Below are 13,479 nucleotides of genomic sequence, written 5' to 3' on the forward strand. Positions count from 1 at the left end.
GTATAGACAGAAGGTGATGTTCTTTATTTTGTATTAAAGCCTTTAACATGGGTATAAAAAAGTGAATTTTCACCACTGCTAGTCGTTAAATATCTATTTCTCAAATGTATCTCTGAAGCACTCTCAATTCTAACCTACCTATGGTTTGAAGTGTTAATTAATCTCTTGTAAGGTGGACTTTGTGTTGTTTTCACATCTGGCCAAATAAAAGTGTTTAAACTTTATGTTTGTCCTTTTCCAGTTCACTGCCTGTTCACAACAATATTACTAATAATAAAACTTCCTTTCAATTCCCCATCCTAATTCTGAGTTTTAATTAAATCCTCTTTAGCCCAGATTTTCTACTACTTCACTTCATCTCCAAAGATATATTCTGATGATGTCTTGTTTAAAAAAACAACAACAACAAGGACCATCTTTTTTATTTTAATCTATCTCCTTCTTAGTTCCTACTTGTACTGTTTGGATTAATAACTTCAGCTTGGAGCAGATGATAAACATGGATCAAAAAACAACAAAGAAAGCAAATTGCTTCCTACCTACAAAGTCACATAATGGAACTAATAACCTCCGGAGACATCCACCTGATTTACAGGTGCACAAATCTCTGTAGCAGGATAGGTTTCCTCCTTGAAGTTAGTCAATTTTGTATTTGGGACAATGAAAGGGAAAGAAAACATCTAGGACTACAGTGTGATCATAATGACATTTAAAACCCAGGGCTGTGATTAGTACACAGAGAGAATAATGACAGAGACAATTGTCTGAGTTCTGTAGGTAATACTTCAAAATAAATCATTCTGTGGTAATTGTCTAGTTGGATGGAACTGTGCATTGTGGTACACCCACAGGATGCTGTGAAAATGCTTGAAAAGATTGGGAAGTCAAAGGCAGTGAGAGGCTCCCGGACTTTTCTACCACGTTCTCTCATTGCTTTTATATTCTCAGTACCTGGCCTAGAACCTTGTACCTAATCCTTTATAATGCTTGTTCTTCAAATAATCATTTGCGTATACTTCTTTACCTTTACAAAATGACTCGTATACAATATGATTGTAGTATCAATTGCAGTAGCAATATAATTTCAAAAGGTCTGGCACTTAACCTCCTGAGCGACCTAAGAAGAAGGACCATAGGACCTGGGTTCTGACTACTTTTCTTAGTTCCAGGGTGAAGCTGATCTCAGCCAGGCCTGGATTTCCTCACTTTGTTGGCTCTCTTAATAAAGGGATCATTTATTTGTTGTTGTTTTTTTTTTTTCCAGAGTCAAATAGGGGTTGAGCTTTATTACAGGGTTTCGGTTACAAGTGCAGGGGGTCTTCTTTCTTAGGACGAAGAGGGGGAGATTTCCTAAGAAGGCTAAGCTTAAGGGAATGGAAGTAGAAGTACAAGCGGGGAGAGAGGGGGAGGGGAGAGAGGAAAGAAAAGAAGCGGAGCCCTACTTTTCTCTTTGGCTCCACACGTGCTAAGCGCTTTTAGGCTTCCTCAATCCTACTCAATCTTCAGCCACACAGTTTGCATCTCAATACCGTGCTGTTAGGTAACTAGGTGTGCTCCAATCCGGGACGACCTCGAGGGCAGGGAGACTCCACCCATCAGGTATCTCCGGGGGAGAGGCGGAAATACCCGAGCTAGCCGAGCTAGCTCGGTCTGACCTTCTCGAACCCCCGCTGTTCATGGAGGGCCTCGTAAGACTCTAAGATTTAGAAGTCCCACTTTTACCTGCCCGAGACTGTCCACACGGAATTGAGCTTCCAGTCCCAACATATCCCCTTCTTTGTTATGCGCGGAGCGCACCTGGCTCTAGAGCAAACAGTGGCTGGAGGCTGAGTGGATTAAGGAAGGCCTTTAGCATATGAGTACCTTACAACAAGACTTCATTCACACAGAAATCTGCAGCTAGCACAACTGACAAAGGGAGGCATCAAATAAAACAAAGATGAAACTAAATGGCTGAGTTACAACAGGGGAAGTGCAATCAACTAAAATCCCAAAGCATATTTTAAGAGAAGCAGGTGGTGTAGGCGCCTTACACGTCACCACTCCCTTAATCTTGCAAATGGATCTATACAGGTGGAAAATTGGTCACCTCCTCCCCACCCAAGTGTCCTGGGTTTGTGATATCAAAGTCCTCATTCAGCTGGCGAAAAAAGGATGCCTAGATGGGAAGCTGTCAGCAGCAGTGTCTGCGGTTGTGATGAGGGCTGCTTCCTCTCTGGGCAGCAAGGTTAAAGCTGTCAGCAGCAGGCTCAGGTGGTGTATGATCCTTCTCCGGGGTCTCCGGGCTCTCCGCCTCCTGCGTCTCCGCCGTCTCCGACCTCGGTTCCCACCTACGGATCCTTCTAATGGGAATCCACGCATCACCTTTTCCTGTGGAGACACAAACATACCCTCGACCCCCTATTAGTATCTTAAAATGTCTCATAGCTGGAGTAGTATGTGCGCTCCTTGAGACAGCTGTATCAAGCTCTGATTGTATTAGGCCTCTTGATCTTAGCTCTGATTGTATTAGGCGACCTTTTCCCCTTCTTTGTTTAGCGAGGATCGCCTTTAAGGTAAAGATGATAAGAATGCATAGTGGCTCTTTACTTAGGTATAGCTGCTGCCAGGTGCTTACAAATGCTTCATTAACATCTGTAAGGAACCTGACTTTCCCAGAATTTTTTCTTTTTAACAAACACAGGAGCATTCCAGGGTGCTAATTGCTCCTTAACCAATAGTTGTAGTGCCTGGAGTTTTTCTGGAGTCAAGGCCCAAATCGGGGTGTCTGACTTCCAATTCAAGGGTGGGGACTCCAGTGCAATTGCAATGGCCCTTACTAAAAATTTGATAGCTTCATCCCGAGGCGGCTCATAATGTCCCTGCCCCAGATGTTAAAACTAAGTCCTGGAATCACCAACGGCCATACGGTCCCTTGGCGATCCTCTGCCTCCCACTTTACTGGGTGCATTGTCTCTAAGGTATTTTGGCACCCTCCTATTCCCCACACTGGTCTCTGGCTTTCTTTAAGCTTCCAGTGCCTTAAGGGAAGGGCAATAGCTATGGGAAGCTGATCCTGGCCCCTCCCTGTACTTATTTCTTTCTGCCCAGGGGTAAGGCAGGCTCTGGCTAAGCTCTTCCAGTCATTAGGAGTCAGAATGAACTGACCGCTGAGAGTTTCAAGCATGGCTATAACAAAGGGTGAATTAGGGCCATGCTTGGTACAAGCCTCTTTAAGAGTCGCCACTCTCTTCCACTCTATAGGTATGTGGCTCCTCCGAACCCCACCGGGGACACTGGGGTCCGCTATTTCTAACACAGGAAATGTCCCTACATCTTCTCCATTCTCTATAGCCTTTCTTATTCCTTTTTCCAAACTGGACTGTGGCCCTGAACTGTCTGACCAATGGAGCAGGTTATAAGGAGGCGCGGAGGGAAGGGCACGGCGTATTCTCCCCTGCCTCGCCTTTTCCATCCGCTAGATGGAGCTCCGGGTCTATTTTTTCTTTACGCTCCTTAACTTTCCGCTTAACTTTCTGCTTGCCTGGACTCTCCCTCCCTCCCGTGTTCTCCCCTCCCCTCTCTCCGCTTCCACTCTCATCCCAATCCCACCCTGGCCTCTCCGGCCCTTCCAGCAGGCTTTTAATTACACCGAATATCAGGAAATCTAAATCCTCCAGCTCCCCAGGGTATTGTTGCTCGTAAGCAGTCATTTGCTCTCCGACCGCTCCCCATTTTTCTCTTGATATTCCTGCCTGCTTGAGCCAAGGAGAAACTTTCCAAATCCTTTCACAAAATTCTCGGAGGTCATCTAACTCTATTGTGACCCCCGCCTTCCTGCATTCCCTGTGAAGTGTCTCAGCCCAGATCTCCTGTTCCTCTGGCTTTATTACTGGCAATAGATTTCCCATCTCCGCCCTTTTCCCAGGGGTTTGGGAAGCTTCTCTCCCCTTTCTCTCCTTCCGAATCTAGGATTCGGGACTCGCTTCTTTCACAGCCCCTTCCGGGTGTACCCCAAAAGCACCCAGGGTTATCTACGCTCCCAATCCCTGTTGGGGCGACAACTGCCAAGCCTAGAGGCCTGTATTGGGCTACCCGAGTCTTTCTTACCTGTCCAGGTCTTCGGCTGGCCACGCCGGATGCACATATGAGAGAAAGGACGTTCCAGAGTCAAACAGGGGTTGAGCTTTATTACAGGGTTTCGGTTACAAGTGCAGGGGCTCTTCTTTCTTAGGACGAAGAGGGGGAGATTTCCTAAGAAGGCTAAGCTTAAGGGAATGGAAGTAGAAGTACAAGCGGGGAGAGAGGGGGAGGGGAGAGAGGAAAGAAAAGAAGCGGAGCCCTACTTTTCTCTTTGGCTCCACACGTGCTCTATTTGTTGTTTTGAAAAAGAAAATGACACCTTGGATAATACAATCCCACCAAGAAAATAGGAAAAGTATCATCTTCATTTTATAGCTGAAGTAGACAGAAGTTAAGTGATTTACTCAAGGTCATATACCTAGGATATGCCTTCTGACATATAAGTCCAAGTGTCTGTCTATAGACTTAAGTAGAAGAAAAATATTTTCTCCTGATTGCATGGCAACTTCCCAGTACAGAGTATAGGAATTCTAATCCTTTTCTGGGTATTTATGGAATCACATGAATCATTCATTTAACTATATGTTGAGTCTCCAGGGATACCATAGCATCACAACTGTACTCCTGGTCATGTTATTTTCCTACTTAATAAACTCCAAATGGCTCCTTACTACCTCTAGAATCATATATAAGTTCCTGTTTGTGACATTTAAGGCCCATCACGATCTGGCCCAAATCTGCCTTTCATTATTTTATTACATATTACTCACCTTCTTGAACAGGGTTGTCCAGCCAAACTCTCCTTATATTGCCTCATACATGACTCTCCATATCCTAACTCCCTATATATGTATCATGTGTTTCCTGCGTTTGGACTATACTCCTTCCACAATCCTGCTTCTTAGAATCTCAAGTTTCAAGGCTCAGCTCAAATGCCACCTTTTACGTGAATCCCATCATCATCATAAAAACGTAACATTTGTTAGAGTGCTTCCTATGTGCCAGACACTGTACTAAGCATTTTACAATTATTATCTCATTTTATCTTCCAACAACCCTGGGAGGTAGGTGCTGTTGTTATCCCCACGTTACACATGAGGAAACTGAAGCAAACAGAGGTTAATGCCCTGCTATCTCTCTCTGCTCTTTCACTTTTTTGGTCAAGAATTCTCCATGTCCCAAGTGCCTCCCAACCATCAACTGATCTTTCTCTTCTTTATCCTTCACTTTATATTCTGGAATCCATTTTGAAATTGGCAAAAAATTCCCTTCATCCTAGATCTCTATCTTTTTAAAAACACCTTACTGTTTTTTGGCACTCCCACAGACCTAGTTTTCTCCATCTGATGCCTCACAGCTGATTTCTCTTTTTATCACTGGTTGCCCCTTTTCTAATGTCTTCTGGTGATTTGACCAAGAGTATAGACCCTGCTCTCTATTGTCATTTTGTAAGCCTATTTTATCACCCTGTCCTTTTCTTTTTTTTTTTTTTTTCAAGGACTTCAGGATTTTCTTTAATTGCAAATCTGATAACTGTTTCTAAGTCCTTCATCTCTTCCCATTTTTTTGACTGGTTTTTCTTAGTATTTTTTGCACTTGCACATACAATCTCCCATGCTGGAAAAGCTTTCTCTCTTCATTTCTGCCTCTCAGATTTCTGGTCTTCCTATAAGGTTCAATTCAGGTGCCATATTCTCCATAAATCCTTCCTCATTGCTCTCACATCTCTCTTTCACTTTCATGCATTTATTTGTTTGCATGTCATATCTTCCCATTAAATGTAAGGTCTCTGGGGAGGGAGTGCTTATATTTTGTATTTTTATTTCCATTACCCTACTTAGAGCATCTAGTACTATGTCTGGCAAGCTTTAAGTGAAGGCCTACTGAATTGAACTGACATTTTTTTTTTTTGTTTGTTTTGCTTTACGTACTTTTACCTAGACTTGCCAATTTCATCAAACAATGGCCACTCAGATAAAGAAGTAGCTATAAAAAATCAAATTCCTTGAAGGCACAAGATAATGGCTCTTGGTTCTTCAACCTCTAGGTACATATCTGAAGTGATTATAATTTGTGCCAAGTGCTACTTGAAAGAACAGTTCAAATTCTTTTCTCTTTTGCTGCATCAGCTTTTAAAGTGTGCCTTTAAAAGCTGTGGAGCACACACTTCCCATGCAAGTAAACTCAACAGTCAGCAAGTACCTGATATCATTGCTGTTTTAGGAGTGGTCCTTTTTTCTCAATGCGCAGGGCTCTTCCTCGGTGCATTGATTAGCTGGCGAACATCCGAAGGAGGGCAGGCAAAATGCAGAAGGGCCTCAAACTCATGGTACATGAGGAATGGTTGAAAGAACTGTGAATTTTTAAGGAGTTGGAGGTGACGTAAGAGCTGTCCAGAGTTAGGCATTTAGTCAAGGAGGCCTGTATGAATCACTGGATGGGGTAATGGATTTGAACTAGAAGATGATGGTTCAAAGCCTACTTTCATTTTCTGTGTGTTTTAGTCCCCTAATCTCTCTGGTCATTATTCTCCTTTATGTAAAATGAGGGAGGTTTAACTAGATGGCTTCTAAATTTTCTACCCACTCTATACTTATGATCTCAAGTATCTATATCTATGATCTCAAGACAACTGAAAAAGGCATGAAATATGTCCTGTGAGGACAATGCCAAGAGATTTAAAAAAAAAGCTAATGTGATCTTTGATATCAGAAAACCTTTTCCAACACGTCTATCCTAAGGTTCACTGGGATACCTTGGGACATACTGGTAGGTTCCCCTTCATGGGAAGCTATTAAGCAGAAACTGTATGAATCTTTCTCATTTATGCTGCGTGAGTGGGGTATGGGAATTCTTTTTTTTTTTTTTTTTTTTTTTTTACATTTTGTTTGGCACATGGCCACTAAAATCCTGATCACCTCAGAAATTCTGTGCTAGGTTTTAAAAATGTATGCCTGTATTCTTCCTGTGAATGCAAGTACATTGATTACCATTAGACTGTTATATTTCTTTTTAGTGAGTTTATAAGCAATGATGTTTCAGAATTAAAATCACAGAGCCACAAATTTGGTAGTCAAAATTAACCTTTGAAAAGATTAGTTTTCTTCCAAAACATACAGCAGGAACAATAACCTTTGTCCCTCAGTGAGATGTTGAATTATCTGACTCAGGGTAAATGGTTACCAGAATTGCTATCAGTAGGATCCTTGGAAATAGTGGATTATAGAGTTAATTCAGTGCATTGAAGTTAAATTCATATTGTCTAGCTCAAAAATTCATCGAGGTGTAGTGCTTAGCAAGCTGGACTTGGAGCTGGGAAGATTTCTACTTTGGATATACCAGGTATTTGACCTTAGGCAAGTTACTTTACTTCTTAATATCCTAGGCATATTTCTATATCTATGTTGGATTTGGAATCAATGAATCTCAGTTTGAATACTTTCTTTTCCATTTACTATCTGTGTAAACTGGGGAAAAGTTTTTCAGGCTTTCTAGACCTCAGTTTCCTCATCAATATAATGAGGGAGTTAGACTGGATAACCTCTAAGGTCTCTTCCAATTTCAAGATGGAAGGGGCAATCAGAGTGTACCCTGTCTTGGAGGAGGAGGGGAGAGATGGGGAGAATATTTGGAACTCAAAATCTTGTCAAAGTGAATTTTGAAAACTAAAAATAAATTTAAAAAAAAAGAAAGAAAAGATGATCTAGGGATAACCATATGATAGCCACTCCTAAAGCTGTAGCTCAGGCATCCTCACAAGTTTACTTCCCATTAAAAATCCAATTTCCTCAATTAGAGTTTATTAAAAGCATGTGTATACACGTACATGTATGCATGTATGCATGTCTAAAGGAAAATGCATTATATACGGTATACACTTAAAATATATTCATGTGTATTATGTATATACAATATTTATTTACATATATGTATATAATTTGTATTTATACACATTACACATGCATATTATATACATATATATGCACATATATGTGTGTACATGCATGCATTTCTCATACATATGTATACATACTCATGGAGATTGCATATTTTGCAGTTCTCTCTAGTCCTCTAAATCACAACTGACTTCTCATTCATACTTCTTTTCTCTTTGTGACTCTTGTGCATATCTTCTTCTGTGTTTACTATATTACATCCATTCAAAATAAGGAAAGTCTTTCACAATTTATGCTGACACGGCAAAGGTCCCAGATCAAAGCTGATCTGTCCATATTTTATACCTCATTCCTTCCCTGTGAACATTCCATCTTCTCTTCTTATCATACATTTCTTTAATGGTATTGTTTGCTTCTGTATTTCTTTAATTTCTCATTTATTTTTTCATCTTCCATTTACCTTATAATATCTTTCTGTGTAATATGCATATACACATATGTCTATATATGTTTGTGTGTATGCATATATATTTGTATACATAAATACTAAATATGCATATAGTTGTGTTTGTCCTTCATTCTCAAAGAGATCCATGACATCAAGATGATGACATGACTTGCGGTTGACTTTGATTTGAATGAGGGAGAGCTGTGTAAAGTCACCAATCTTACTTTCTTCTCCTGAACCATCTGGATGCAGTAACCTGATATTCATCAGGAAGGCTAGAGATAGCCCAGGATGCCGTGTGAGACTCTGGCCCTTTCAGGCTAAGGTCTTATAGAATTCTTGCTTTGAGTGAAATACACTCATTCAATGCATAGGTTTCTTTAAGTAGTTCATCAAGGGATGGCCCCTTTAATAAAAAAAAAAAATCAGTCTTGGGAGAAGAACCTCAGGATTCCTGGGTAAAAGAGAAAAAAATCTGTATTTAGTATTTAAATCCACTCTGTTCTAGGTGGGTGGAGACCTGTTGTCCAGTTTATGAGCTCCAGAGTGAATTGGGTTTGAGGCTTGATCTTTGAGCAAGAGAAGTAGCCAGTAAATCCAGATGAAAAGAGGCAGTTTTGGGGAAAGGAACACTACAAAAAACAAGAAAGACGGACCTAGTAATGATGCAAACACACCAAGAGAGTTCCACCTGTGCACTGGTGTATGATATAACAATTCTAGGTAGAGAGAGAATGTGAACGGAGGCAGGGAAAGTGGATGTGGAGGGAGGTAGTGAGGAAGGGAAGGAGAGGGAGAGAGGGAGAGAGGGAGAGAGGGAGAGAGGGAGAGGGAGAGAGAGAGAGAGAGAGACAGAGAGAGACAGAGAGACAGAGAGACAGAGAGAGACAGAGAGAGAGAAAGAGAAAGGAACAGTAAGCTCACTAAAACCATCTAAAACTGTGACAAAATAAGTACTTCCACTGGAAATTTTGAACAGATGCTGAAGACAAAAAATATTTCGAAATGTCAAAGGAAAAAAGAACAGTAACAAAAGTGCTGCCAGATTTGAGCCTATTTCAGGTACAAACAAGCCAACAAGCATATTTTCAAAGGAACAAAATTTCTCCACGTTTCTTTGTCATGTATTGTTTAAATATATTCCAAATTCATTAGTCACTAAATTTCCTAGTCACTTTTAAAAGGTAAAGTCAACCTTCCTTCCATCAACTAGCCTAACTCCCTCCCACAAAATACTGGCTATGGAAAACATCATAAGAAAGAGTGCATAGGCAGCAATTCCATTATCCAAGCAAACAGCAAATAAGAAACTTTATATTTGAATATAAAGATGGATACAGAAGATGAGATGTCACCTTAATCCCGGAGAGAGGCCCCCTTCTCACTCAAGAAGATCAAGTTTCGAAATCTCTAAGAAGGCAAACTGAAATTAAGGGACTTGTTGAGGAGCTAGCTTCTCTTAAATGTTGATATTTCTCTATGTATGTCTCTCTCAAGGTGTCTCTGGAATCACACATGTATCTTTTCCCAGAGGTTGACCCAAACTTTTTCTCATATGCATGCATGCAGAATCATGTTTTGATCAGCATATTCTCCACCAATCTAGATTCTCCTTCCACTTACTTACACACATACACACACACACACACACACACACACACACACACACACACACACACACACACACACACACACACTCCAGGCTTGGTTGGAGGCCTTAGATATTTCTTTTGCTGTCTTTAGTCTTTAGTTTCTTCATATATAAAATGAAGATATTAAACTGTTTGATCTGTAAGGTCACTTTCAGGACCAAATCCTTAGTTACTATTACACATGGAAAACAATACTAGCTTTTGAGTCAGAGGACCATAATTTAAATCTTGGATTGACTATTGGCTCTTTGGTTGATATTAGTAAACCATTCAACCTCAGTTTTCTCATCCATAAAGTAAGGAGGTTGGATTGGATAGACTCTGATTTCTGATCCAGCTGTAATCCTGTGATTTTATGATGTTCAAAACCATGGGTGTGGTAAGAATTGTATTGCTGAGAAATGATCTTTTTACATAGGCTTACTGATATAACATTTAACACTTGATTTTCCCGCCAGAATCCAAACACACACAATAGCAGTGGAAAAATTATGACTATTTTTAGGGATAGAAGGTGAGGAAAGAGACAGTTGTGGAAGGGATATTACTTTCTGACTTTTATCAAGTAGTCTCCTGAAGTTTAAATACATTTAGGACCACAAAATATAGTTAAGAGCCCAAGGAGAGTTCACTATGTGACCTTTGAGAAGGTCTTTCTAATCTAAATAATCCTTTGAAAACTAAATGAAAACAAATTATGTGCTTGGCAAGGCCAGTGCACTGTTTATATTAACCAGGGTACCTGACCTTTCAAAAAACCTTGATCTGTTTTGACCTGCAGGTCTTCCTGGAAGTGACAGATGAATAATTTTATTCCAAATGTCTTTGCGATTATTGTACAAGTGTATAATATAATATGTAATATTATGTATATAGAATTATTAATATGTTATAATATGACATAGTTTTATTAATAATATGATTAATGCTATAATATATTAATATAATAAAACATAAAATAAAATACCATTAACATGTAATTATGCTTCACATATCATTGGTTGTTGATCTTCATGCTTGAAGATGACCAAAATGACATCATTATCTTGGGGTCAAGGTGCAGTGTGTCTGACTATGATCAGACCAATATCAGTTTGGAAGACACTACCACAGGTCAGGTAAAACAGTTCATATGAACATATGATGTGGAGATATTTCTAAATTTGCTCATCTCACATTTCTTTTGAGCTACCACAATTTTGCTTTGCTGATAGTGTCTTCTTTGATGCTTGCACACCATGCTGAGTGGTTTTCTGCCAGTGTCTCTGTGTCTCACAATCAATTTCAAAGTTCTTCAGAGAGAACTTAAGAATGTCCTTATATAATTTCTTCGGACATCTATGTGAGCACTTGTCTTGTGAGAGCTCTCCATAAAATAGTCTTTCAGGCAAACATAAGTTTGGCATTTGAATAATGTGGCAAATCCATTGAAGCTGCATTCTCTGCAGTAGAGTTTGAATACTTGGCAGTTCAGCTTCAGAAAGGATCTCAGTGTTCAGTACCTTATCTTTCCAGATAATATTTACAATCTTCCTAAGATAATTCAAATGGAAATGACTCAGTTTACTGTTATAGTCCTGGTATAATTTCCAGGTTTCAGAGACATACAACGAGGCCATCATAATGCTCTTGAGACCTTCAGTTTGGTAGGTAGTCTAATACCTCTTCTTTACCACATTTTCCTTCAGAGTCTCCCAAGCACCGAACTAGCTCTGGCAATGTGTGCATCAACCTCATCTTCTATATCCACATCCCTGGAAAGAGTACTGGCCATGTAAGTGAATTTATCCAGAATATTCAAAATGTCTCCGTTTGCTGTAATCAATGATTCTATGTATGGATGGTGCTCTGCTGGTTGGTGGAGACCATCTGTTTTCTTAGTCTTAATTATCAGGCCAAAATTAGCACCAGCAGCAGAGAATCAATCCGTACTTTGTTTCATTTCAGCCTTACAGGCTGCACTGAATGCATAATCGTCTGTGAACAGAAGTCATGCACCAACTCTCTCCCTCCACTTTAGTCTTGGCTTGTATCCTTTTCAAGTTAAATAATTTACTATATTTGCTATAACTGACCTCGATGCCATGTTCCATCCTCATTGAAAATGTCTGACAACAACCTTAAAAATAGCATGCTAAAAAGCATGGAAGCTGGCACGCAGTCCTGTTTCACTTTATCGTTGACTGGGAAAGTGAGAGAACATCATCCTTTATCCAGAACCTGGGCAAGTATGGCATCATGGAACTGGCCTACAATACTGATGAACTTCTCTGGTCAACCAAATTTTGCCATGATCTTCCACAGTCTCTCATGCCTGACAGTATCCAAGGCCTTGGTCAACTACAATTTATGTGTATAGAACTCTATTCTGTTCCTGATATTTCTCTTGGAGTTGCTGGGCAACAATCATCACATTGATCATTTCTTGACTCTTACTGAAACCACACTGATTCGGGGGGAATAATCAAGTGTTAAACTTATATTAGTAAGTCTAAGTGGAAAGATTATATAATTGTTACCATTTTCATGATTTGGAAGTAAGCAAATCTGCCATGTTAGGTCTTAATAACCTTAATAAAGGCAAAATAGGATGTGAGTCTCAGGCATATGGTTATGAGATTAAACATTTCAGACTTTACCAACTAAGCTATCCAGAGAGCTAATGATAAAAATCTCAACAGCATGAATAAAAAATTGAACCCTTTTTTAAGTTATCTAAATCTTATATATATATATGTAGTTGAGAAAAAATGCAATATATGACATTTTATTTGAAGGTCTCCAGAAGGACTTTGCCAGGTATTAGGGAATCTAGATTGAAAACATTGTAGTTATTTGATAAACACATGCATTACAAAATTTAAATGTCCTAATCACATTCAATGACTCTAATGATCTCATAGATTTTTCAAAAAATAAATTTTTTCTTTGTTTTAAAAAATTCATTTAAAATTTTCTTTGTGTTCTGAATTCTCTCTATCTCTACTGCATCTCCCCTACAAATTGAGAAGGCCAGAAATGTCTCATCCATTATACATATGAAATCATGCAAAATATTTCAATATTAGTAAAACAAATCCAAGAAAAATGAAGAAGGAGAAAAAAATGCTTCAATTTGCACTTAGATTCCATCAGTTATCTCTCTGGAGGTGGAGATCATTTTTTTTATTCTTACATCCTTTGAAATTATCTTGTATCATTGCATTGGTCAGAATGTCTAAGTCATTCACAGCTGATCGTTGTACACAATTGCTGTTATTGTGTAAAATGAGTTCCTGGTTTTGCTAACCTCACTCTGTTTCAGAAAATGACTTCAGGTTTTTATGTGGGTCTATGCCTAGTTTCTGCCAAACTGGTTTCCAATTTTCCCAACAATTTTTGTTAACTAGTGAGCTCTTTTCCTCAAAATTTGGATCTTTGG

The 13,479-nt window shown here is 39.4% G+C and overlaps 1 long non-coding RNA gene across 1 annotated transcript in view; it reads left to right on the forward strand.

Moving 5' to 3' along the window:
* Nucleotides 1-12,999, forward strand: part of LOC140527672 (uncharacterized) — an 87,848-nt gene extending 74,849 nt beyond the window's left edge. Inside the window, exons 2-3 of the long non-coding RNA XR_011974890.1 lie at nt 11,747-11,832; nt 12,006-12,999. This is a non-coding gene — a long non-coding RNA (uncharacterized lncRNA). The remainder of the gene's footprint in view (nt 1-11,746; nt 11,833-12,005) is intronic.
* The last annotated feature ends 480 nt before the right edge of the window (nt 13,000-13,479 follow it).

This window comes from Notamacropus eugenii, chromosome 1 (assembly GCF_028372415.1).
Source record: "Notamacropus eugenii isolate mMacEug1 chromosome 1, mMacEug1.pri_v2, whole genome shotgun sequence".
Taxonomy (NCBI): Eukaryota; Metazoa; Chordata; class Mammalia; order Diprotodontia; family Macropodidae; genus Notamacropus; species Notamacropus eugenii.